We start from the raw sequence: 24,789 nt of genomic DNA on the forward strand, positions 1-24,789 counted from the left end.
AACTGTTATAACTCGGACTTACAGTTAGTGGTAGAGTTATAATGTTTTTTAGGGGCGTTACCGTTTGGGTTTAGGTTTAGGGCAAAAAAATGTTACCAACAAACGCCCGATTGGAGACGGGAGTGATTCTATAAAATTATTAATTTATACACAAAATGTGTTAAATATAAGTCACTATCGCACTCACAGTTGTAGGATGAGGGAGTTTGAGTTAATATCTCTCTACTTGGGAGTAGTGCGTAACTGGAAAACAATAGATTTAATAGAATTTGAATTTGAATTTGATTCAGACGATTCCATACGAACTCCTCCCAAATGGTAAATTTGTAGCTAAATCCCTCCCCTCCAATAAGTGATTCTACTTTCCTAGGCGATTACGCGTGAATACTTCGAAAAACCTGGGGTAAAGAAAAAAAGACACCACACACACACACACACACACACACACACACACACACACACACACACACACACACACACAATATAATTTAGAGTTGGAATCAGTTTCGTATATAAACTAAACGTTAAATGATTTCTCATTTTAACCTTTTAGAACAGTTAACAGTTTTTACCACCAACCCTAAGCCCGAGTGGCAAGGTCGTAAAACATGTAATCACCTAAAACAGTAGAACCACCTAAAAAAGTACATAATTTATCTCTCATAAAGAGATCAGTTTTTGGTTAACTGCCTTAAAACGCTAGTGATCCGAAAATTAGGGATCATTTTACGTTGGATTTACATGCGGAACTGATCCCTGACTCTAAATTAATTGGGGTTTTTGGGGTTTTTTTTCCTTGATTTTTTCTAGGTGTTGATACGTAATCGTCTATAAAAAAAAGTAGACTCATTTTTTTATTAGGGGAGCGGTTTGATTCAGCGGAGGTTGTTAATCTATAAATTTACCAAAATGTATTGTAATTTTGCTGTTTTTAAGAGAACGAACGTTGGACAAAGTATTCTACGAAAGTGTCTTCTCTTTTGTTTTATAACTCCAGAAAATTGGAGAATTTTGCAAATCAAGTACCAAAAGTGTAAATATAACATAAAATGTTTCGGGTCCCGGCTATTTTTTTGAAGTGGGGTGGAGATAAGCATGAAGAGGAGAAGGAGTGAGTTTTTTTTTTTTTTTTAAATAAATCAACAAGAGAGGGAGTGCATTGGGTAGCCGTCCTATTTACTTGCCTCCCCATGAGGGCAGAGTTAGACACAAGGCCGGTTTTTAATTTTGGGAAAATCCAACTCCCCCAAATTTAGACTGTAGATTGAGTGGGAAAAATTGCCTCAGTCTAGGAGGATATTTTTGATCATTACTATTAACGATGTAAACAATTTTAAAAGGAAATACCAGCCGGAAATTAGTCAAAGACATTCATTTTCCTTTACCTTTGTGACCTATTTGCGTTTAAAAATATTTAAAATGTTTATAAGTATAAAATCCCGTAAATAAATATCACATCTGAAGAAAAGTAGCCATTTTTATCTACGTTACTAACAGACTAAACGAAAATAGCTGCTTTACTCAGGTACGATATTCACGAACTTTAAAGACTTATAACTTCTACTAAATATTTTAAACGCAAATAGGTCACAAATGAGCAAGTCATCATCATATCGTATGAATCCGAAGATTCTGTTGTTAGCATTGGTTTCTCCGATATTTTTGTAGTCAGAATTATTTATAGAAAGACATCGGGTATTTACGAGGTATTGAAGATTGCCAACATCCCAAGTGAAAGTGATTTTGTGGCAAGATCTGGATTCGAACTTGAAACACCCAAGAGTCGTCAGTTCGTTTTGTTAACCGCGTGCGCGTGACCACTCAAATAAGTAGTTAAAAGCAAAATAAGTTGATTTTTGACTAATTTTCCAACGGAATCCCCTTTAAAATAATTTGTGTCGATAATAGTAATGGTTACCGGATTACTTCTTCAATGGTCGATGATGGAAAAGATAAAGTACGACACGAGAAAAATATACTACACTTTAAGCAATTGTGCGAATTACGAGTTAGTTGAAAAGCGGCAAAATCGAACTGCTTTTTTAGCGTAACGGCGTTGCGCTATTTTACATGAAGTATCAATATTCGATTTTATCGAGTTTATATCATTGAGCAGCAGAAGAAATATTGAAAGAAGACACCTCCTCTACAAGTGCTTGTAGTCGTGCTCACCAAACAACTGGGCACCAATTGAATTCGCGAAGGAGAGAGCGCGCGAATGAGAGTGTCACCAAGAAGCGAAATATTCTAATCGCATTGTTACCTCCCCACACTCCTCAATATAAACGCAACGGACGACTCCCCCCATTTTTTTTTATGTAGATCTAACCATTCCATCTATTTCATTCTATTTTCCCCACTTTCGCTAGTTTCTAAAATCTCTAAAAAAATATTTCAGTTTTGTTAGAAGTAACATCAGTTGTATTGCGTTCTCTCACAGATATTCGCGCATTAAAATCAATTCTCTCTTTCTCTCTCTCTCTCTCTCTCTCTCTGTGCCACTTTTCCTCTTTCTCTCCCTCTTTCTCTTTCGTCAGCCCCCCCCCCCTTTCTCAGGTGTAAAAAGAAAAGAAAAAAGAAATGTCGCTACTTTTCTCATCGAAGCAATCGATTCCACTACATTTGCGGCTGGTGTCGTCTGGTCGTCGATAGACTTTCTTTCTCATTCTTTTTTCTGTGTCGCATTACTTGATTGACACGTACAAGAAAAAAAGTTATCAAACCCAAGCATTACCACCGCCGTTGACTTTTATTTATTTATTTTTCCATTTTTAGTACGCGAAACAAGTAAGTAAACCTTTATGTATCTCTTTATATTTTGCTTTCGTTTTTAAAACGCTGAACAACGTCGTCATATAAAATTGTGCGTCACTCCAAAAAGTCGCTTATAAAATGTTTCTCCCCTTATATATCTTTTTATTCTTTTTTTAAAATCTATGTTGATGAAATTTGTTGCAGGCTTAAAATCGCGTGTTCACGTGTCTAATAGCAAAAAGAGCTTGAAACAAAACTAGTCGCGTGCTTTTGTTTGTTTGTTTATTTTTTTTTTTCGCATTGAATGCGCATTTTTCCGCAGTTTTCAAAATTTTCCGCGTCTTCATAATTAATTTGAAATTATAAGTACCTACTCTTGTAATATATAATGCATCTATTTTCAGTATTTATTTCAACAGTGCTCAGTGCTCAGTACGTGAGTAGAGTTAGGTAACAAATTATTAGAGTATATACGGTAATTAAGCTACGTGAGGATTCGCCATATATATATATATATATATATATATATATATATATATATATATATATATATATATATATATATATATATATATACACACACACACTTTTGATTTTTGGTTATTCCGTATACGTTTTTAATTATTTTACGGTAATTATCGTAGATTAGCACCCTTCACTAAATACCCACCCCCACGTGAGATTCTACTTTTTTCTGCGGCTTTTGCTTGATAAGTTTTGCGCAACAGGATGGATATGTATATGCAAATGAATACATTGGTCTTTATTATGGAGCGGAAGATTTTTTTTTGTGTGTATGCTAGTGCATGCATTGATCCGCGCTATTTTTAAAAATAGTATTTTCAAGTTTTATTAACGTTTTATGATATATGTTTTTTTATTAATTTGTAAAGTTAAAGTACAGAATAGGTACAAAACACCCTCTCCTTCCCCATGTTAAGAATAGCTTTCGAAATTATAAGGATATTATTTCATCACGAATCAATAAGTGCACTAGTACCGTTTTTTCTTCTTTTTAACGCTAGATAAATAATATATGGTTATTATAGTATAAATTATTCTTTACAAAAAAGAATCTTAAAAATGCTTTTCTTTTCTTTCATTTAATCTCGTTTGGTGCCTGATTTTGGTTTTACGTTTGGTTTCTCAGTTCGCATATCAACCCTTACTTGGGATTCAGTTATTTTTAAAAATGAATCTCGCCCTCCACTTCAATATTAATAGCCTGGCAAATCCACAGGGGAGACAACCAAGCAAAAAACAAAAAAAAACAAAAACAAACCCTAAGTAAAATTCATCCCAAAGCAGCAAAGCTAAAGCTAGCTTGCCAGGACACTATACAAATGTAGGCAAATTTTGGCATATTTTATTGATTAAAAAATATAGGTTCTTTACCAATTTCATAAAATTTTAACCATAGAATAGTATTATAATCTTCAAAAAGCCTGCAACTTTTCATGTAGTTTCATCCCATAAAACCAAAGATAGGACCATTTTAATTTGGCTACGAGTATATATATATATATATATATATATATATATTAGAGATTTAGAAGGCTATCACAATACGAGGAATGAAATATAGTCGTTGTTGGTGAAAGGAGACGAAAACAAGTGGCGATTTACAAAGTACATACATATATGGCTATATGTACATATATTTAAATCGCCACTTGTTTTTGTCTCCTTTCACCAACAACGACTATATTTCATTCCTCGCATTGTGATAGCCTTCTAAGTCTCTACTACATACCTATCCCACAGTATGCTTCAAGAAAACTACATATCAATCATATATATACCGCCTTTTTTTTGGCAATTTTATAAGTTCTAAATCTAAGCGACTATTGATCAAAATTTAATAAAATAAAGGCTCGTTGAAAAGGTAATTACCTGGATTGTGCAGTGGGCCATGTGGCATTTTCCCTTAAAGTCGCACATTAAGAGGATCATTTATCATCCAGAGCTTATGTTTTGCACTTTTTTACAGCCATAAAATGTTTCAATTATCGTCATTTTTTTTCCTAGTTTTGCATATGAATTACAAAATATATTATATTTCCCCCAAACCTTTGGTCTTGATGGAGGGGAGATTAAAACTTGCTGCTATGGTTTCAAATAATCTGAAATAACAGCAAGCGGAGACTTGATTCTAAATATTTCTCATATGTTATATCTCCCCTCTTTGGTTTTCATACATAAAGTAGATTTCACAGTGTATAAGGATTATTTGATACTGGAGATATTCAGAATCATACCCTATTTCCAAAAGAGGGGAGATAAAACATATGAGAAATATTTGGAATTAACTCTCCCCTTGCTGTTATTTCGAATCATTGGCAACCACAGAAGCAAGTTTTAGTCTCCCCTCCATCAACGCCAGAGGTTTTGGGAAATATATATATACTAGCAGCCCGCACGGCATTGCCCAGTCGTAAAATATGCTTAAATATGATATTTTGATTAATGCAGATTTCATATTTATTATTATACTAGCTGTACCCAGCCACGCGTTGCTGTGGCTCAGTTTGTTAAAACGGAACACATTCCTCAAGAAAAATTGCATTTTGTATTGTTTATTCACTTTTATTATTTTTTGCAAATTTTTTTATCAATAAAAGTTGTTCCCCCCCCCCCAAAAAAAAGATTATTTTTTTACCATAAATTGTTAGAGGAAAGATTTTTTTTTCAGGAAAACTTGCACTTTTTTAAAAAGAAAGTTGGCAGTAAACGTTTCTTTTTGAAAACGGAAGTTTCATTATAAAAAGAACAGATGAATGCTTTATATGAACACTGTAAATAGTTAGATGAAAGTAGAGAAATGTTTGATTTTTTTCAAGAGAATGTACAAATTTTTTGTCAACAGATGTTAAGAAAATAAACGGAAAAATACTTCCATAATTAATTAATTATGCAAAAAAAAAAAAAAAAATAAAATGTTGATTTAGTGTTTCAACATTTGAACAACGTTCGGTTGAATCCGGTTATTGCCGATGGAACCCTAACCATAATTGGAATCCGAGAGGGGGTCTAATTCTGCATGAGTACAATTCTTTTTAATTTCGTCTTTTGTTCAAGTCTTTGAGTGGGCTATCACCGATTGCAAACTAACAAATTTAACCAAAATGCAAAAAATTCAACAATCAAATAATTTTAATAAGTGCTCAGCTTCTAATACAAATCCTAGTAAGTCAATTCCCCTTATTGGAAACACTCAAGGGAAGAACGAAACCAAATTATTGCCAGTATGTTTGGGAGAGTTCTATTTTTTCTTTTTCTTTTTTTTTGTCAATATTTTAAGCAGATTTGACACTGAGCTACCAGATTTTTATGGGTCGCTTGGTTTCTAATATAATGTAAGTAGATTTAGATGTTTGTAACTTACGATAAAACTTGCTGAGTATGCGCTGTTTTACGGTTCTTGTAAAAATGGAACGGAAACTTAAATTTCGCTCCGTTTTAATCTTTTTTGAAATTGTGCCCCCCCAACGAATATAATAAAAAGAATAACATTCAACAATTGTACTTTATATATATAATTCACAAAATATTTAAAAGAAAAAAGTTATTAACGAAAGGGAAGTAATTCCATTTTTAAACGAAAAAGTCAGTTTGGTATATCTTTTTGTTATTTTTTACATGTCCAACTTACCGTTCACATTGGAAATGTCGACATTTATAGGTTGTCGGTCACGTTTACGACGAATAAACACTTCAATCTACCCATGTTAAGAACGGCTCTCGGAATAGACACCCCCAACACCCCATGTTAAAAATGGCTTTCGAAATAGACACCCCTAACCTTGTTAGCATACCCGAAAACCTATAAAAGTTGACATATCGAATGTGAACGATGAGTTGGACGTAATGTAAAAATGTACCGAATTTAAAAGGGAACGAAATTTAAATTTCCGTTCCATTTTTACAACAACCGTAAAGCAGAGCATTCTATGCAAATTTTACCTAACAGTGTATTAATGTTATTTTTTTAAGTAAAAATAATATTTAGGTTTGGATATAAATTCCTAAACTCCTTTCACACTAAATAATTTAGGTGACAGAAATAGGAATCTAATTTAATCTTTAATTTCCTGAATAGTAAAAAGATGATCCACAATGGCGGATTTGCTGCTAATATCCATTGTTTAGGTACAGGCAAAAATAAACGAATAAGAATAGAGGGACCTAGTTTTGAAAGCCGATTTATCATAATTTTTTTGTAGGTTTCCGAATACTTTTGATTGTATTTGAAAGATTAAAGACTAAACTTAATTTCCCAAAGGAAAAAATTTTTGTACACGTGAAAAAAAAAAAAAAAAAAATTATGAAAAATGTTTTCATGGCGAGCTTACCAATTCAGCTAAATTTTGAAGTTAAATAAATTAATTGTAAATTTATTGCCAGCATCAATATATTACATATGAATGAGTCCCCTGTGGAATTTCCACAGGCCCCGCTAGTTTATTAATAATATGTTAAAATGGTCGGCACGGTGATTACTTCGTGGTTGTGCAATATTCGAAAATGGTTTCGAAACCTTTATAATGTCGATTAGAATCTAATTTGTGGCTAATGTCAAAATCAAGTATTCTGATTCATCTGTGCTTCTTAAGCCACAGGAAAACATTACTTATTGAATATTCACCTGTCGCGTCAAAGAACCAAAAATTACGTTCACAAGGGATTTGTATAGACATAATAATTGAAATGGAGGTCTCTAAACAAAAAGTATGTACGCTAGTGTCAAACTGCACGGCAATATGCTGCGTGCCTTGTTTTTGTGTACTTTGAACACGATGATTAATTGTAGAGACTTATGAGATTAGAAAATCAGATTTTTTTTGTTTTTGTTGCTTTTTTTTTCTTAAAAAAAAAACATGCAGAAAAGGAGGTGATATTAGAATGTGACAAAAGTACAAAATAGTTAATACTAGGAGGCCGCCCGGCATTACCCGGTCGTAAAATATGCTTGAATATGATATTTGATTAATGCAGATTTCGTATTTATTATTATACTAGCAGGACCCGTTAATCAGCGTTGCCATCAACCCCTGCATATTAAGAACGGCTTTCGGAATGGGGAGGTTGGGGGTCTTTATACTATGCTGGGTTAGGCCGTAAAAAATACCAACTGCAGAATACCGGTTCGGCGGTTAAAATTATAGGAGGGTGATTCTCGTTCAGGTCCGCCGAATACTGTAATATCTATTCTGTTGTTCATCTTCCAAGCATAACCTACGCGTTTAGGGAAGGGCAGTGTTGTATATGGGGGGGGGAGGTAGCTCGGATTCGGATTATTTAGGCTTGAGGCAGTGTGATAACAAAATTTCCATTAGTGGCGAGCATTAAACAAAAAAGTTCCTGACGTTTTGACAGCTCATTAGCAATCGGTCATGCGTTCGTCTCATCTCTTCTTGCATTGTTGATGATTGTGACTCATTGGGAAAAAATACAAAACTCTCCAAAATATGTACAAATTTGAAGAAAACATTAATTGCAAACTTTATAGGTAAAAAAAAGTACAGAATAGTTAACACATTCAAAAACTCGTAAAAAAAAATACTTTATACAGGGTGTCCCAAAAAAAGTGACTGAAGGGTTTTGAACTTAAATAGATTCTTTATTTTTCATGATATCTTTCTGTAATTTTATGTGTGCTCTTTTCAAAACATTATTCCTGACAGATTGTAGAATCTCTGGATTGCGATTTAACTCTCTTATTTTGTTCCTGATGTTTTCCTTCAATTATTGCAGGGTTTAGGGTTTGTAAGCATACTCTTTCTTTAAGATATCCCCCACAAGAAAAAGTCGGGGCTAGTCAAGTCTGGGGAACGCGGTGGTCATTTGACATTGCCATAGTGAGAGATAATGTTGTCGCCAAAACGTTGCCTGAGAAGCTCCATGGTGTCTCTCGCCGTATGTGCCGTTGCCCCATATTGGTGGAACCATAATCCGAGCATCTTTTGAATCTGTGGGCGCAGGAAGTCTGTAATCATAGTCTGGCATATCTCTCCAGTAACAGTGACAACATTTTGATTTTGATTTAAAAAAAAAGTAAAATCCAATAATCTCTTCCGTTACTGCACATCATGCAGTGCACTTTATGGGATGCAACTGCTTTTGATGAATTCCCCTTGGATTTTTAAAGCCCCAAAATCTGTAATTTTGTTTGTTAACGAATCCATTCAAATGAAAATGGGCTTCATCTGACATAATCACCTTTTGCAGAAAATTGGGGTCATTTCAGACAAGTTCTTGCATTTGAACTGCATATTGAATCCTTGTTTGAAAATCTTCAGGCTTCAAGTGTTGAATAAGCTGTATTTTATAAGGAAATAGTTTTAAACTGTGCAGACTATTGTGTTGTGAGCATCGACATATCCCAGGTTGTGTGGAACGTTGTCGAATCGATGTTTCAGGATGCTGCTCCACACTCTCTCGCACTCTTTCCCTATTTTCATTTGTGATGACGTTTCGAGGTCTGTCAACTCGCGGAAGATCAAGTACAGCTTATTTGTCTTCAAATCGACGCACAATGTTTCGAATTGTGTTGTGACTTGGGTTATCTCTTACATGAAAATGCTCTTTGAGTCAAAACAAATGACCCCTGATTTTGGTGAAACAATTTCACAATTTGCATACGTTGTTCGATGCTATACTTATCTGTAATTGATTCCTAAAAAAATTGACGACCCAATATTGTATGCATGTATTTTATTATAGACAAATAAGAGACACACTTTCCTTTAACATGACGACTTTTTTCCTTTTCTTGCTTAGTATTTGCTCCTCGGGATGCTGACAGCGATTATCAAGGTTAAATATGCAAATATTCTGACCGCACCCATTCTTCACTTACAGGATAAGGCGTCTATTCTAAGAGCTGTTCTTAATGTGGGAATGTTGCGGATGACAGAGGATGTTGAGATCTTCGTTCTGAAAACCGTTCTTAACATGAAGAGGTTGGAGTTTGGCAAACAACAACAATAACAACAACCGTTCTTTATTGTTTTACGAGGCGGGGCTGTTTGATAATAGACCATTTATTTTTTAAGATAAATCTTTACCTTAGATCCACCTACACACTTTCCTTTAAAATGACGACTTCTAAAGGTTTTCTCTTATGCTGATTAAGAAAATCTTATTTATATTTCGTGGATACAAGTAGGTTTTAACAAATCTACTTATGTCCGACCGACACTGCCACCCCCAAATTTCTTTGTTGGTTCATAGTATTTGCGCGGGGGATCCTGATACAGATTACTAAGATAAAATTTGTGGAAAATATTTGGGCAGTCACCCCCACCCACTACTAAAATGAGGTGTCTATTCTGAAAGCCGTTCTTAACATCGGAATGTTGCCGGTGACTATTCCGAAAGCCGTTCTTAATATGCAGAGGTTGGGGTGTCTATTCCGAAAGCAGTTCTTAACATGAGGCGGTTGGATATTGGAACAACAACAACAGCAACAACAACAACAGCAACAACAACAAGAACAACAACATCAACAACCGTACTTTAATTTGTCTCGGAGAGGAGAGGGACATGCTTCCACCGGGCAACGCTGATTAACGGGTCCTGCTAGTATAATAATAAATACGAAATCTGCATTAATCAAATATCATATTCAAGCGTATTTTACGACCGGGTAATGCCGGCCGGCCTCCTAGTATTAACTATTTTGTACGTTTGTCACATTCTAATATCACCCCCTTTTCTGCACATTTTTTTTTAAAGAGAAAAAAAGCAACAAAAACAAAAAAATCTGATTTTCTAATCTCATAAGTTTCTACATTTATTCATCGTCTTCAAAGTACACAAAAACAAGGCACGCAGCATATTGTCTTGCAGTTTGACACTAGCGTACATACTTTTTGTTTAGAGACCTCCATTCCAATTATTATGTCTATACAAATCCCTTGTGAACGTAATTTTTGGTTCTTTGACGCGACAGGTGCACATTCAATAAGTAATGTTTTCCTTTGGCTTAAGAAGCACAGATGAATCAGAATACTTTATTATGACATTTAAACTGTAATTTTATCCACAAATTAGATTCTAATCGACATTATAAAGGCTTCGAAACCATTTTCGAATATCGCACAACCACGAAGTAATCACCATGTCGACCATTTTAACATATTATTAATAAACTAGCGAGACCTGTGGAAATTCCACAGGTGTCTCATTCATATGCAATGTATTGATGTTGGCATTCCGTAGATGTTCAGCGTAAATGTAGACGCTCTGATATTATTGTGCTATTTTTTTAAAACTGCAAAAGTATTTATCCAAGTTAGCAGAGACGTTCGGCGTAGACCGGTCGTAAAGTACGCTTGAATATTTAATTCTTGCAGATTTCGTATATATTATCATAGAGTTAATGTTCTATCGATTTTTATATATTATAAAGTTGCGATTTAAAAAATTAAAAAAAATATAACCATATGACATGTGTGCATCAGCTTAAATCGAAACCGAAACCAAAACTTATAAAACACACACACACACACATATATATATATATATATATATATATATATATATATATATATATATATATATATTTGTAGTCATCGACATACAGTCCCGTTTCGTTGTATCATTCATCAGTGCCGCTAGACTAGCACCTCTCCCAAGCCAAGGATTGAACCTAGAACCGTCGTGTTGACGGTCGGCAGTTCTCCCACTCAATCAAAATCGCACCCGCCACCGTGAAACTCTAGATGCAGGAAAGCCCTTTACTCTAATAGTTTCTTCCCTCCTACTGCTAGATTTGGAATTCCGTCTCTGTTTCTTGCTTCTCTGACTGTACTAACTTGCAGAAATTAAAATGTAATATGAACAAGCATGTCAAATCTCTACAGCCCCCCCCCCTGTGAGATACGATCCCAAATAGTTACCGCTTACGTTCCAAGTGACAATGTGTCTTGTTTCGGGTGAAAAAAAAAAAAAAGAAAAAAAGAAAAAAAAAAGAAAAAAAAAGAAAAAAAAAGAAAAAACGCACGAATATGAAATGCCTTAGCGTATTATTATTATTATTATTATTATTATTATTATTATTATTATTATTATTGTTGTTGTTGTTGTTGTTTTATTTATTTATTTATTTATTTTATTTTTATTTTTATTTTTTTATTGAGATACTACTTTCATTTGTTTCAGTTTTCTCAATTTCCAGAAAATCTTTGGGCCATGTTAATTTAATTACTACCCTCAAAATTATCACTTAAAATGAATGCAAAAAAAGAAAAATAAACTTTGAATAATAATTATATAATTTCTAAAACGTGTTAAAAAAAAAAAAAAAACTTATTACATTTGAAACTATCGATTCATTACCAGTTTCAGCAAATTGTCTTTTTCGATTTTGCTACGGTGACCTACTTTTTTTTAGCTGAAGTTTTTAAGAGATGTTGAAGCTTCCTGTCATTTTTCAATTTGAAAGCTTTCCTAGTTATGATTTCGGATGTAAATGTTTAACATTCAATGCTGCCAATATCAAGCTTCTTTCCTTGAATAAGAATTTGCTTATTTAACGGCACATCAAACCTTTTTGAGGCTATCTACTACTGAAATCCCGTGGTAGATTAGTAAATAGATATGCGAGATGGGCGAACGTGAGAGGGATATGTTCGTTGGGCTTACTCTTTCTTCTTCTTTCTTTTCACCTCTTCCCCCTTCTGTACTGTGGAAATGGGTTGCAGTAAAATCAATTAGTTTCTCTCACATCCGCACAAATACTGCAAGTGTCCATAAAATATCCCCCAAAATTATTTCACATAAAAGTGTTGGCTCTAGATTTTAAATATTTATAACCTTTTACTTGCCAGCGTAGATCTTAGGTTTTTAAAGACGCAATTGTCGGTAATATTCTATCCAATCCAGACCTACGTTACAAACTTATGTCTATTGTAAACGATTCATTTTATACAATGAAATGTACATACGCTGTAGTCTGGATAGTAGCTTGGATAGCAAATAGACGTCGGTTTCGTCTTTGTAATATACCAAAACTCGCACTGACAATTAAAAATGAAGAAAAATGATTGTTTCCCCCATTTAGCAACTGCAAAATTCGCGAAATAGACGTTGTAGAGGAAAGAAATAAAAACAGGAAAAACGAACAAAATATATTTATATATTTACAAGATATTTGCGTGAAACATTTTCATTTAGAAAGGTTAGATATCTCGTGTTAATAGAAATGTTCAAAGTGTCGTAACGAAGCGGCGCTCACTCTAGATGGGTTGAACCAGCTTCCTACGAAGGAAGAAGTTCGACGGGAATATCAAATTTACAAGCGATCCCTAGTTGCTTGTATATCCCTATCAGGGAAAATGACGACGTTTGGTTTTTGCAATTCTTGCAGAGAGATATCGACATTAACCTGCATACAGAACCTGGTATTCTCAAATTGTCACCTAATACTCACCAGGTTCAATGTTGCTTAACTTCGGTGATCTAACTAAACTGAAGAGGTCTCGATCTTTGGTTCGTTGTGTCATCATGATTGTGCCGTTCTTGTTCAAAGTCTGAAGAAGATACGAGTGTTAGAAGTGTCTATTCCTATATATGTTTGTAGATATGTGTGCGTGAGTTTATGGGACATTATGCGTATGTTCTACTTGTCAGTGTATGAATATATGTGAACTCTTGTGTGCGTGAATTGAGTATTCATCCGCTTACCAGGTCATCAAAGTGTCGGTGAACAAAGATTAATGGCGTGTTGGTTGGTTGTCGAGTCTTTGGGGCACTCTCAGACTTTATACTTATCGAGTTGCTGTTTTTGTTAGAAATTGGCATTTCATACAGATTTACCAAATGAATCCTTTGGGACAAGCAGGAATCATTTTCATTGGTTGAAAAATGTCGAGTTCACACCTTTATGTGAAATGCTGTTTTTTTCTTCTTCTTTTATTTAAGAAACAGGCGTAGCACAAAACTATTGATTTCTACCGTTTCTACTCCATATAGAAAGGAAGGAGTAGAAAAGAAAGAGTAAACAGACTTCGTAGGCTAGTGGGAGATGCCCTTTTCTCTTTCCTGCAACCTCTTTCTCACAGAAGAGACGTTGCGAATCTGTCTCTGCTTTATCGTTATTTTCATGGCAAGTGCTCGCCTGAGCTCCAATCGTTGGCCTTCCCCGTCAAACTTTCACGAGAAACACTCGTCTAGCTGAAAACACTATCAATAATTTCCCCCACTTTTTATCTGTGTCTAAACCTAAACGTAGATTCCGTGAACAAAGTTTCTTTCTTAGAACTGCACACCTGAGGAACTCTCTTCCATTTGCCTGCTTCCCGGCTGACTACACTATGGTCGTCTTCAAGTTCAATGTAAACAAGTTATTGAAGTAATCCAATCTACTAAATGTCCACTACTAACGATTACTATGACATTGTCGCATTGACCGTTGTACACTTATTAACCCTTATCCTCGAGTGGCTTCTAAACGAACAGAGAAATAAAAGGAGTAGCTCATGCGAGTATCAACACTTTACGTCTATTACCTCCATCACGTATCTATACAATTATGGGTTCATATCTTTTCCAACTATTAGTGCCTAAGCGTATACAAACGATTCGATTATAACTCTGCATAATCGATTCCATTGTCTGTAGAAATATCTATTAAGTCGATCACAAACATTCATTATTTATAACGATTAAACAGATCTTAAACAATCCATTAAATTTTATTATCGATTTCATCGGTGGCATTTTTGAGGGGGGATTATTTTGTAATATTTTTTATTCATGCAAAATTTATCTAATTACATCATTTTTTTATTTTTTTTATTTTTCTTCCTTTGAAGATTGTAATGCCGGGTATGGGGCAGCCAAACCAACTGCCAACATTGCCCCGCTTTTTTATTGAAACCAACCGAGAGCTCTTTTTAGTATCCTCGCTGTTCCCTTGTGTGTTATTTTGTGTGTCATGCTGACAGCTTTTTTCTTCCGAGTGACTGTCGTTTAATTGTTATGACTAGGGCTATGACAACAGCATATTCTTGTCCTTGTTTTGACTCTCGAGTGTGTATCCGTTGATATCTTTTATATAGAGTGATGTGGTTCCTCGATTGATTAACTGTGTCTAACAATGTTGGATATATACTTGTGAGTCAAAACAATGAAAAAAATATGCTGTTGTTTAGCCCTAGTTATGACCTTCCATTTCTTGTAATAAATAATTTTATCAAGAATTTTTCATAAGTTTTGGTTTCGGTTTCGATTATAGCTGATGGCACTCCAGTAATCAATTTTCTTAATAAAATGAAATAAACTCCAACAAAGCTGAGAAGAAAAGCGTGTAAGTAATCATAGACATTTGCTTTTTAGCGTTCGTAGGAATCATTTCTCGATTCAATCACCATGGATCATAACCAAGACCGTCTTAAAAGACAAGATGGCCGGTGGGCAAAAATAATTTAATCTGCTGACGTCATCACGGATAGCCCCTTAGTTGCTTGACACCGGTAGACACCGGTAGTCACCGTAACGTCTAGAAGTCAGTGTAATATTTCTTTTTTTTATTAAAATGCCTTCACGGTGCATCGTTCTAAATTGCCGAGGAAGGAAATTACCGTAAATGACCAAAGTGACAATATTTTCATTTCCGAAAGATAAAGAATTATATTGTCTATGGGTTAATGCAGTAAAAAAAAAAAAAAAAAAAGATTTTACACCATCTCCATTCAGCAAAGTAAGTTTCAACGTGCTCCCCCCCCCCTGTATTTAACACGATGTAACTATAATTATTATAATATTGTCATCCTAAGTCTTTTACCATTCAAAAGAAGAAGCTTCAAATAAATTGCTAATATTAAAAAAAAATTTTTTACAGCATACAAAACTAATGAAAATGCGAGACAACATCGACTCTTTAAAACACGTTCTTTTGAGAGACGATTTTTTTTAAGCTGTTGACACACATGTTTTAAAAATCTAGCAAAAATTAATTTTCCTGAAATTTTTCAATATTTAAAGATAAATTATGCCGGCTGATAAAATTTTAAAACTTTTTTTTAAAGCTAGAAAGATTAAATTTAAAAATACTTATATATATATATATATATATATATATATATATATATATATATATATATATATATATATATATGAAACTAAACTAAAAAAAAAACGCGCGTTCACTCGTGGTCTTACATTTCATTAACGTAATTGGGTTTGTATTACTGTACACATGGATTCGAAAAAGTTGTCAAAAAAAAAAAACAAATATATAACAAATAAATATTATCAAAGGCAAGATAAGTTACTTTTCTACCAAATATTTTTCGTGTTTTTATTCAATGTAACATGTTTATTCAGCTCGAAAACCATACGGTGTTTACCGATGTATTCGAAAATTCAAGATGGCGTCTGATTCTCTCTTTAACACGGTAAGTTTGGGAAAAGGTGTTATAAATAAAAAACTATACAAAATACTATTAAAAACCCGCCGAATATATGTCAACCTATGTCACGGTAACATATATTGAGCGAGTTTTTAACAGTATTTTATTCAGTTTTGTATTTATAACACCTTTTCCCAAACTTACCGTGTTAAAGAGAGGATCAGACGCCATCTTGAATTTTCAAATACATCGGTAAACACTGTATGTTTTTCGAGCTGAATAAACATGTTACATTGAATAAAAACACGAAAAATATATCCAGTTTGGTAGAAAAGTAACTTATCTTGCCTTTGATAACATTTATTTGTTATATATTTGTTTTTTGGCAACTTTTTCGAATCTATGTGTACAGTAATACAAACCCACGTATTTTAACAAACTGAAAATATGGATATAAAAAATGATTTTGCATGTTATTTTTGTTATGTGGTGAAATAATCTTAAATAAGAAACATGATTTTTTCTTTAGGTTAATTATTTTTTTACTGTGCAATACTTCATGAATTTATTAAAAATATTGTTTTTGATTTTGAAAAAATATTGTGGTTCATTTGCATTTAAAAATATTGTGGTTCATTTTGATTAAAAAATATTCCTTTTGATTTAAAAAAAAAAATTGTTCATTTTGATTAAAAAATAGTTTAATTTTAATATTTGTTTATTGTCTTAACTCATATCAAATGTTTTGCTTGTGTTCTTCTTCAAATATTCATAATCTTACATGCATAATTTTCATTTAATTATATTAAATAAACTTCAAGTTTACTACAAATCAAATCGTGTTCCTTCACTTTTTTAAAATGTAATTTATAAGTAATTAAAGAACGCATTCTAATCTTTAAAATCTATAATACAACGAAATATTCAATTGCTTATGATACTTAAACAAACAACTTGTGTTTTTTTAAAAAAAATTTTTTATTATTAATATTAGATGAGTTTCAGTATAAATCATTGTGTTCTTTCTTTATTTCTTTATTTTAATCAAATTTTGAAGTTTTGTAACGCTGTCTGTAAAAATTACTGTTCCTTATTGACAGTCTAAGAGTTCCACATATCTTGCTTGTTGGGACCTCGGCGATGACGTCATTTTTTCAGCTGGCCGGCCATCTTTATAACGAAGGCCACGATCATAACCATGACCAGGGAAGTTAAAATGATATCAAGCAGATATAGTTTGACAGAAGTTAAAACATTCATTAAACGTTTCAATAGGTTATTCAATTTTACACGTGAACGTTATAACATGAATGTTGCCTTTAGGTTAGAAGTACAAAATAACTATGATACTTGATTTGTGTCATAAAACTTGAATTCAAGTACATCTCTGAGATCGCTGTGGTTCGGAGGTAATCTAATTGATTCACTGCCGTGTGATTAAGTGGTTGCGTGACATGATCCCTGGCCTTCGTGAGCTATTTTGGACGATACTAACGTCTTTAGCTATTGCCAAGAACCACGCCGATGTTTAATATAAATTTGGTATAAAAGTTATGTTTTTGAGTAGAAAGTAAATGAAGGATATGTACAGAGATGCATGCATAATGAAACATTGAAAAAAAAAAATAGATGGGTCACGAATTAACAAGTGCTAACTAACACATAGACAAAGTTTTGTAAATGAAGAATTGAAAAAAAATCTTTTTATACAAGCAATAAGAATACAAAAACTGCTTTCAATCATAACGATGTTCATTTATGCAAAACTTGTGCTTGACGAAGAAGGTTGAATTACTAGTCACAAGTGAATCTGTTCAGAGTGTGAATAATACACGTGGCAGCATGGCATTGTGTGTGTGTGTGCGTTGATCTATCTTGTTCTTGTTAGTGCGTATGCAGTTGTGAGTAGCAATTCGTTTCTGTTCATCTAACCTTTGCTAGTGTGTAAGAAGGTACGCATGGAATGAAGAAGGCTGGTATGTGAGTTATTAAGTCCTTTGCGCCTTGCCTCTCCCGGTCAACGGCACGTGGTTGTTGAGAATACGGTTTGGGATTATGTTCGTGGTATTTGGATATGATATATATATATATATATATATATATATATATATATATATATATATATATATATATATATATATAGAGAGAGAGAGAGAGAGAGAGAGAGAGAGAGAGAGAGAGAGAGAGAGAGAGAGAATCAAAACGAAGCTTGGAAAAAAAGAGAGTTGAAATTAGAACCATTTGTTTTTAGCGTCTGTTTGAATCACTTCGTGATTTAGTCGTCACATTTGCTTTACTAACCTGTGTAGTGTTCGTGTTTCAAGTATTATTACTTGGCTAGAGTTTGTTCAATGAGCTGCTTTGATGTCTACAATGAGACGAGGAAGTATTAACCCTTAGAGGATGTGATGTTTTCTTTAGTGATAGATAGCTGGTCTTGTGTGGCATTGGGTACTGGATCATTTCTAGTTGGTATGAAGAATTGTCTATTCTTTCGGTGAATGTTACTATCTGAACACTAATATGTCATTGCAATGCGGATAAAAATAGACAGCACTCCTTTTCACTGACGCCGTTATTCGTTCAATCTCTTAACTTTTATGTGTTCTCTCAGCTGCCAAACACTCGACTCACTGATCTCTCAAGTTTGTCCTTCTTAACTTCTAGCTATTGGAATGTCAGATTGATCCAGATTCTCATTGCTTTGTTGTTTTCATGCTGTACATTAACTTTTTGATCAGATGGATGCTATCGACCTTTCTGTTCACCATAGCATTCCCTTGATTCGTCCTTATAATACTGTATCACCACTGAGCTGCTGTTTTGATACGCACATACCTGGCTTTCATTTAGAACTTCTGCGGGAGCTGACAGTGGTGTCGCTCTTTGCGACATCATTGCCAAGTGACAGTCGTGCGTGTTCTCCCATTTCTTTAACAATACTTTTTACATGCTACTGTTATTACTACTACGACTACTACCATATGTGAAGCTGTGTGTAATATGATGAGGATGTTTTGTGCAGAAACGTATACTTTATAAACAAGTCTTCAAATTCTGTACTTACAAATTATGGACTATTGGTCGTATTTGATACTATCGGCGTCCCCACCGAGTGTTGGGAAGTGAGAGGAGAAAGGAGAAAAGAAGCATGACAAAAGAAAGGAGAAATGATTTTATTGGTAGAACAATGGATAGAAAGTTGTTCACCAGGGAGCACAAAGGAAAACTAGAGTGGGATTTATTAATCAAGGTGTGACGGACAAAAGACTGGACACAAAGGAAGATATATTTAGAGTTAGTTTTGGGATTAGCAATAAGTTTGACGATAGTTTTACGACGGTTGAGAACGGTTTGCATACGGCTTTGAGTTTGCGACGGTTAACAATTGAGAGTTTCCAGATAGACATAGTTGAAGTCAGATCGTAACTCTGATGATATGGAGAAATGAATTTACTAACCGACTGACGAACACACCCTCGACAAAAAAGACGTAAATGTGAACTTTAGCGTTCAGAGCGTCGATGGGATCACATACATACTTGAAGCACAATTGATATTTGCAGAATGTGTCGGAGTTTGTGCTTTGTTTTAGTTTTATACTTTTGAATCCGTGCGCACCCCTCAACAGATGCCAGAAAAGACAAAGGAGAAGAATACCATGGAAAGAACGTCGGGATCGACGATCGTCTGTCGAACAAGGATCATGTGGTATTACACGAATAGTGGATCGCTGGTAAACCTCTTTTCGCAAATATTGCGTTTATATTTTTCATAACATGCCGATGAGGCGTCAGTGGAAGTGTTGGATGACTGCAATTCAGCAATATTTATCTGTCATCAGCAAACTATGCATTTCCTGCCATTGTAAATAGATAAGCATTGACATATTGATGTTCAGACGGTGGGTTTCTCTTGACACTAATATCAACCGTGCATAGGCCAGTGTTGAGAAGACGTAGTCTGTTGGCTGAAGTATGGCTTTGTTCCTGTGCATTTCTATGAAGCCTATCCTTCCAGGTTTTGCATTCTTCCTTTGAGAAGTGGTTACTTTATTGCTAATCACCAGGAAATGCCGACGCGCCTACCCAGACATTTTTTGTAAGCTCGAGCACAATTTCTCTGGGGCGCTGGCTTTTCAAGTATCACTTTCCATCCCTTGTGTCACATCACCCCGCCGTGGGAGGTAGATAAATAAGCAAGAACTGACATATTGCCAATGATAGATAGGATTTTCTGTTGGTCTATGGATTCTGCTGTGGAAGTTTTGTTAATTGTGGCAATTGCCGACAACGTTCTCGGTGTCTTTATTAATTCCTTTCCAGTATACTACTCCTCGTGCCCTTCATCTTGTATTTTTTTCTTGATGTGATGCATGGAGTTTTCCTGATATACCTTTCTGCAGAGATATCGATATTATGATTTTGTCACCCTTGAGCAGAACATCTTGTTGAACTCTTATTTCATCTCTAAAATTCCAAAAGGGTCGAATGCAGCTTGGGCAGCAACAGCGATCAGCCAGCCAGTTATTACTATGTTTGTGAGTTCGTTTAGGACTGGGTCATTTAATGTTTCCATTCTGATATTTTCCGTGCTTGTTGGGTTTACATGAATTGTATACAAGAAAAACAGCCAATGAAATTAAATGTCAAGAAATCTCCCAATTATTTTGTCTCTACGTGTCATTTTCGATTATTCGAACTGCTTTTCTCAGTATTATTTGACAATGTTTCGGCCGATGTAACTTCTGATCTTCTTTAGATGTTGAACTCTGGGGTCTTTCTATCGAACTCAGGAATCTTTCTGCCGAACTCGGCAATCTGCATCGAATTTCGAACGGGATTTTTTTTTTAAACCTAAGTCTTAAGTAATTCGCAATTGCATTTTTTTTGGGGGGGGGGGTATTATCCACACCGAGGATTGAACCTTCAACCTCCAGAAGAGTGTAACTATAGTCTATTAGATTGACATCTTACTCCGTGTCGATATGTGCCTTCCTGTGCCATTCTGGCTTCTCCGGCAGTTGTTTAAAGAAGTAATTCACTTGGGATTTTAAATGTACTCTTGAGTAGACCATTGCTCAGCGCTCGTCTATTGACGTTTGCTCGGATATTTATTCGATTATTCTTGCTGCCAATTTTTAATTTAGCATATACCTCTACAGCATTTGCAGGTAAATTGTTGAATGGATCAAAGTAAATATCATCGATAGAGTAGCTATTGTTTCTATTCTGTGTTGTGTGTATATTCTTGTTTTTGTCTGTCATTTTACTTTGTCATTCCTTGTTTTTGTTTAATTATTTATTTTGAATGGCAAACGTTGGCAAAGTGTCCCCTTTTTATTACAAATAACATATGGTTTTCCTTTTCTGAATATTCTCCACGATAATGGTGCCCGCCATAGAATATGCACTGTGAAAATGTTTCATTTTTTTTTTTTTTTCTAACAAGCTACGAATAACATCGATTTGTTTAGTAGTGGCTCCCTCCGACTCTGTTGTCCACAACGCTCTTGCAACAACCAGCTACCCCTTTCCTTAAGAGTTTTTGTATTCATTTAAAATTAATGTTCCACATGAACGTGTGGCGTGGTCCCTGGTATTGGTAGAGGAAATTTTTTGACGATGATAGCGTCTTTGGTATTGCCAAGAACCATGTCAACAATTAATGTAACAATCAATATAATTTGAGGGTGAAAAGTTATTGTTTTGGCGAAGGAAGTAAATGAATGATATATATATATATATATATATATATATATATATATATATATATATATATATATATGGAACATGCGTGCATAATAAAATGGAAATAAATGAAACATTAAAGAGGGTCACCAACTAGCAAGTGCTACCTAAAACAGAGTTTTGTAAATGAAGAATAAAACAAAACGAAATTTTATGACAAAATATTTTTATACAAGAAATAAGAATTTAAAAGTTACTTTCAATAATGAAAATGTACACAACGTGTTTGGGTAAAGAAAGTTCAATTAGTCATAAGGCTTAGAATTGTGTAGGTCACAATGTTCATAGTGTGAATATATGTGTATAAGTAATATACATATGTGAGTGTTTGGCAGCGTGGCATTGTGTGTTCGTTTACATTGTTCTTGTTAATACGTATAAGTGGATAGTAATTCTTTTCTGTTCGCCTGACTCTTGCTGTATACGCGAGATGGATAAAGCCGGTATATATGCCACTAAGTTATTTTCGTCTACTTCAACCCTGGAGGCAAAGGTTAAGGCTGTTGAGAAAACGTTCAGGTGTCGTTCTATACTACGGCCAGCTTGGTGGTTCTTTGTGTCTTTAGCGTTTGGCTGTTTGTTTTATACAAATTTTTAACTTCATATCGGTTTACTATTTTCACATAGACATGTTCTTTTGGGGTTTGAAACGATTTTCATTGGTTGGAAAATATTTTCAGTTCATACGTTTCTGTGAAAACCGACTTGATGAAGAAAGCAAATCTCAATAAAGCGGAAAAAGAACAGGCGTAGCAATTAAAGCCATTTGCTTTTTAGCATTCGTTGGAATCACTTGGCAATTCAGCCGCCACAAACAGATCGACTATCAGCGTTTCTTTAACGATATGAATCTACTCGCATTGTTTTGCTCTTTGACGATTTGCTTGAGCTCTTCCTACACTATAGCAGTTAATGTCTAGCTACAGGACAATTCGACAATGAGCTTAATCTATCCATTGTATTATAAAACTCAAATCGTCTTGCTTGGGCGTTGAAGCCGTCCTTCTGGTTCCGCTTTACGATGCGCATGCGTAAATAAAAAAAAATTAATCGAAAATTTACGGGAATCGTCTTTTTCTTATTTTATTTATTTTTTAAATAGATACATGCATTTTATTTTTCTACACTCCTTACATAAACAAAACCAAAATAAATAAATAAAACCGAACATAAGTTTTTAAAAATTGACTTGCGTTACAAATAAATCAAATCGTTCCGCTTAAGTGTTTTACATTTCTTTTTATTTAAAATAATAAAATACACAAATATTTTTTTTCAATACTTTAGCAGTAGATGTTTTTTTTTTTACATCCCCATTTTACGAATTGTGCTTTTCCGTATTTCATTTTTTTCCTTGCATTTCTACATATTACTTTTTTTTTTTTTTTTTTTTTTTTTATAGAATTCTTATATAAACAAAACGATATTAAACCAAAGATAATAAAAACATGTACGTTTTTAGCGTCCCCAATTTTTAAAACGATTATTTTTATTGTTATTTTAATTGCAAGTTGAGAGCGTTTAAAAAAAATGTTTTTTAATGTAAAAAAAAAAAAAAGAAGAAATATTTTATCAATATACATATTTAAAAAATATTTGGTATTTTTTTACGACCTAGCCCAGCGAGGTTTACCTCTTAAAAAGAAATCAAAATCTACTTTTTTGGGCTAATACGTTTCAGCTACCTTTTAAAAATAATATAAAAGAAGGAATAAAAAAAATTTACATTTTAGAATGGGGGATCACTTTCATATATATATATATATATATATATATATATATATATATATATATATATATATATATATACGAGCAAATTTTATTATATATATATATATTTTATTATATATTTTATATATATAAATATATATATATATACGAGCAAATTTTATTATATATATATATTTTATTATATATTTTATATATATAAATATATATATATCTATATATATATACGAGCAAATTTTATTATACATATATATATTTTATTATATATTTTATATATATATATATCTATATATCTATACGAGCAAATTTTATTATATATATATATATTATTATATATTTTATATATATATAAATATATATATATCTATATATATATATATATATATATACGAGCAAATTTTATTATATATATATATATATATATATATATATTATATATTATATATATATACGAGCAAATTTTATATATATATATATATATATATATATATATATATATATATATATATATATATATATATATATAAATAAGCCCTCCCCCCTCTTTGGGTGGAACACTTTGTAAATATATTTTCACCCGACGCATATTTAAACGATTAAGCGAAGCCCACTGTTTGTTTGTAAACAAACTGACAGTTTGAGCACTGTGCAACGGGCAAACGCTAATTTAATAGGCATTTGGGGAGAAATATTTACGGGCACTGATTCTTGGTTAGAGCTGCCGACTGTCAACATGATGTTTGTAGGTTCGATCCACAGCTGGGAAAAGGTGTATGTCTAGCCGCACTGATGAGTTGTGATACAACGAAACAATTAAAATAACAATAAAAATCCTGAATCTTCTAGAGAATGTAAACTGTCATATTTAATTATGAGCCACAAGTTTGAACTGTAGATTTAATTATTATGAAGTACAGATTCAATCAACTTTGTATAGTCGGAAGGTATAAGGTTTGAGTTCGACTCCTAAAACTTCCAAATATCCAACTTTTAAATGAACTGTTTTTCCTGCTGCTTTCAAATTTGATCACTGCTTTTACCGATGCTCCCGTTTCCTGGGTTACTCAATTATTCATATTTTATTCTAAAAACATAATGTCAAGACTAATGATAATTTATTGCTCTGTCGGATAAAGTAAAATAACATGTAATCTACGCATGTTCATCTGATACCATGAATAAATACGTTTGTGACTTGA

The 24,789-nt window shown here is 33.5% G+C and overlaps 1 protein-coding gene across 1 annotated transcript in view; it reads left to right on the forward strand.

Annotated features, from left to right (window-relative positions):
* Positions 1-2,102: 2,102 nt before the first annotated feature.
* Positions 2,103-24,789, forward strand: part of LOC145292167 (anoctamin-7-like) — a 284,614-nt gene continuing 261,927 nt past the window's right edge. The window contains exon 1 of the mRNA XM_080138379.1: positions 2,103-2,787. The gene's annotated coding sequence lies outside the window, so the exon portion shown is untranslated. The remainder of the gene's footprint in view (positions 2,788-24,789) is intronic.

This window comes from Euprymna scolopes, chromosome 2 (genome assembly GCF_053919585.1).
Source record: "Euprymna scolopes isolate OS-2025 chromosome 2, ASM5391958v1, whole genome shotgun sequence".
Classification (NCBI taxonomy): domain Eukaryota; kingdom Metazoa; phylum Mollusca; class Cephalopoda; order Sepiida; family Sepiolidae; genus Euprymna; species Euprymna scolopes.